At 39.1% G+C, this 4,178-nt stretch overlaps 1 pseudogene; it reads right to left on the bottom strand.

Moving 5' to 3' along the window:
- Positions 1 to 2,546: 2,546 nt before the first annotated feature.
- Positions 2,547 to 4,035, bottom strand: LOC111530475 (annotated as a pseudogene).
- Positions 4,036 to 4,178: the final 143 nt, after the last annotated feature.

Below are 4,178 nucleotides of genomic sequence, written 5' to 3'. Positions count from 1 at the left end.
CAGCAACACTTATTTCAGAGAAACAACTGATAAGAGAGTTATCTTGGTAACCACTAAAGGCACCTGGTGAGAAAAGCATCCACTAAATTTTATGTATTAAAAAATTAAAGAGATATCTAGTGCAGAGTTCAAACCTTTATGTTGAATTGTTAGAGTCATTACTGATTTCATGACACTGATAAGTGTTTAAGTTGAAATGATTTTTTAAAATGCAGAGAAAATGCTAACAAAATATTATATAGTTCCCCTAAAGATGCTTCTCCTAGCCTCCCAAGTATTAAATATGACGGATTTAAATATTAAGTACATATAAAGTATATATTTGTTAGTCATCTATAAATTTTGAGTACAATTCCAGTGATATACCTTTATCTTTTGGAAGAGAAGAACTAAACCTGCCATTTCTTGGGCAAAATGGACTATTCATAAGGTCTTTCCCTCCCCATTTATTCTAATTGCTAAGTTTTTATTCAGTAAGCTCTTGGCACCTAGTGATTAACCAGTGACAGCAGAGAGTAGCGACCAAGAGACATGGAGAGAATATGGTGTAAGACAGTATATAAGGACAGTAAGCCACTGTATTTGTGGAACTTCTGCATGTTAAAACTCCTTAACACTCTAACAAGGCATTTTTGGTCTTTAAGATTAAGGATAGTCCTTACATGAGAGACTCAGTTTCAAAGTAAAGTGCATCAAAAAGCAAATTATACTTCAGAAACAACTTTACAGAGGTAGCCACAAACCCAGTTGTTTTAGATTGGCCTTGTAAATGAAGTCAGCACATGGATCCACGTGTCATTACCCATGACACAGGTAAGTGTCATGGAGGTCAGTGATTATGTAACTGTAACTGAAAGAAAAAGGCACAGCTCTGCAGACGCCCAAGAGAAGCCAGCATGTTCAATATAGATGTAGAGGGGATAATGCCCATGACAACTGATTGAAACACAACTGTCAGCAGCCTTAACACAGGCTAAGACTGGGTTAGGCTCCAGGAGATGCAGAGAACGACTGAGGAAGCAGTGCTGTAATGGCACAGTACAGAAGGTAGCTTGGAGTGTGCTGTGTTTCCAAGGGCCTTTTAAGTTGAGTGGTTGAGTAAAAGAGGGTGGAGGCAGGCTGTTCTACTTCCAATTGATGGATAAATCTTATTTTCTCAGTGTAATACAGAGGCTGTTCTTCTATGATTTGCAAATAGTACTTGTTCTTATCATTGGAACAGCATACTGCTATCAAGAAATAGGGAAAAGACAGTAAAAAATATGTGTGGAAAAATAATATGGGTTTCCAACTGAATGCTTGCTTTTGAAGAGCCAAAAACAAACCAAAAATCCTAAGAGCAGCAAACATCTTCGTCTGTTATATTACTGAATTACTCTTTTTTAAAATTCTTATTTTATAGGAGAGATATTTACAATTTTGAATTACAATGTTTGAAAAACGTTGACAATAACCTGAAAGGGGAAAGTTGACCTAGGCCATTTTATTCCCTTAAAAAAAAAACCAAACTTTTGTATAATAGTAATCCCTGAACTGATTATTTTTGAAGGTTTTTCGGATGATCTGATGTGCGAGTTTAGTTTGTTTTACTATTTAGTTGTTTGGAAGAGTAGAGCATTATATGATGCTCTTACTGGAGGCTTAATGGTGTTAAGAGATTAAAAGCTTTCACATTGTTTGGTTTTTACATCTATAAATAAAACAAGTTGATATCATTTTCTATTATTTAGCTTACATACATTTTTATGAAAATTCTGTGGGACTTAGAAAGTGTATGGATTAGCATAAGAAACAAAATAGTTTTCCATCTTTCTCACTTGGAGTTTCAGATAGCAGCATTTTAATCATCTCTTCCATTAAACCAAGATTACACAAAAGCGTTTGAGGACACTGAGGACTGGCACTTCTAATTTTGCTTCAGAAACCAGTACTCTAAATGTCGGGTTTGGAGGTCAGTTACACCACTGTCTTTGTATAATCAGTTATTAAAAAATATTTTGGGGACATTTCTCAGAAGTCTCATCCCTGTATTTTTGTTCTTAACACATCTCACCACAAACTCAACCACACCTATGGTTTGCAAACTTTGGGAAATGTCAGTATATGCCATTATCATGGTTATTAGTACTATTATTTGTTAAAAACCCTTCAAAGGAAATTTATGTGACTTATATATAGTTAGTATTTTAATTTGGACATTTTCCAGTTATATGCAAAGATTAAAACTAGGCAGCTTCATTTTATAGAATTGGCACCTTTTATATGGCTATAGGGATGGCTTCGTGTCTATAATTATTATGTATATTTGTTGGACTGAAATCAAACTTAAAATCCTCCATATTTCAAATGTCTCTGTTCTAAGCAGTAGGTACAGAAAATAATGACATAGTTGTGTCTAATTCTGTATAGTTCAGCACCCTCCACAGCTGTCAATCCCTGATTTGATCTACTTTTACCAGACTGAACAGATTCTTGAATTTACTTTTGTGTATATCCTTCCTTCTTGCTCATATTGGGAATCAGACTGATGCTGGAAAGATGCATCTTCAGACTCTATTGAGGAACTCCAGATTGAGACACGTTGGCATTGAGTCCATGGTTAGAGAAGATGGATTAAATGGAAACAAAACAGGAAACATGTGCTTGGCATCTAATAGTTGCTGAGGGTCATTCCACTCTTGTAGGTGTGCCTGGATCATTCATATAAAGGCCACTCTTACCCATTCTTCAAATTCATTCAGGGGAGGATAAAGGTTTAACATTTTGATAATCTGCTGGGTGCTGAGGGAGGTACACAGGGAGCAGATGGCCTCTGCATCCTCCTGGGTTTTCTTCTTTAATTGCAGGTGCTGGGCTGCTTGGATCAGAGATTCCACGGTCTGAACTACTCCACTCTGGTGAAGGTTTCTTCCCTGAAGCCAGTCCCCAAGCTGACTTATATTGTACCTGAGTTGCACGCCTGTGCTCCAAGAGCAGAGGTCCTTCCACAGGAGTGGGTTGTTTAGAGTCACTGCGCTGATCATGTAGAAGAGCTGTTTGAACACCTGCAGGATGATCGCAGGGTCCAAGCCCTGGTCACACAAGACTGTATGAAAGGCATTCATCTGGCAGATGATAGCTTCCAGGTGGTATGAGTTATCCCCACCTGCCATGCTGGAGGAGAGCTTCCGATAGCCAGTGGGCGTCACACCAGATAGACCCTGAATGCTCTCATTTTCCAACATGGCAGAAACTCATCGGCTGCAACACACCCTAGGCAATTTTAGTGAGCTCCTGGTAGATCTGAATGGAAAGGTCACTCAGCACCTGACGGTGTTCGGCGAGGTCGAAGTTCTTAAGGCAGTGTTTATTCTGCTTTGCAGTTTTCTGAGTCATGAAGCCCTCATCCCTGCCGTACTGCTTCAGACGGTGAAGAAGGCGGCAGGTGTTGGATAACAAGAATGACGTCATCTCAAAGTCATCTTTGTGCTTCTTCAGGACTTTCTTAATGCCATCGATGGTGGAGGTCACCAGGGAGTGCACCTTGGGATCGTCGTTGGTGTAGTCCGCGTGTCAGATGCACATGTAGAGGATGTAGGCAGGGAGACAGGGCACTGCTCCCTATGGTATCTTGGGCTTCAAGTCTGTCACCAGGTTCCGGATGAGGAGGGCCTCTCCCTCTTTGTGGTACTCCGACATGCCCTGGAAATCCTTCTCCTTCCGCTGGACTGTGACCTGCCTGTTGAGCTCATGGCGCTTCCTCTCATTCTGGGCCAAGGCCTGGGCAACTTCTAGGTCATGGGCTTTCTTCATGTAAACCTTCAGTTACTTTTAGAGGTTCCTCTCATTCTTTTCCTCTCACTTTATTTTTCACCACAGAACTTCCTATCAACTAGTATGTTGAATATTTTGCTTATTAACTTTATTTTCTTCTCCCTCAATTAAAATATTTGCTCCTTGAGTACAAGGATTTGAGCCTGTTATGTTCACTGCTGAATTTTAGGCTCCTGGAAGATACTCAGCATTCAATAGAGACCACTCAATAAATATATGTCAAATAAATGAGTCTGTAAGTTCATCAATTTATTTGCCCATGTGCATTAACTTTTGCCCATATACATCCAATAACTCTTGTTATATGAAATCAGCTCTACTATTTGCTTAATGTAATACTTTGAAAATATATGTATGTGTATATA

The sequence above is a fragment of the Piliocolobus tephrosceles genome, unplaced genomic scaffold (assembly GCF_002776525.5).
Source record: "Piliocolobus tephrosceles isolate RC106 unplaced genomic scaffold, ASM277652v3 unscaffolded_1120, whole genome shotgun sequence".
In the NCBI taxonomy this organism is placed as follows: Eukaryota; Metazoa; Chordata; class Mammalia; order Primates; family Cercopithecidae; genus Piliocolobus; species Piliocolobus tephrosceles.
Note: the sequence above shows the minus strand (reverse complement) of the source record. Positions and strands in the feature narration are given on the sequence as shown.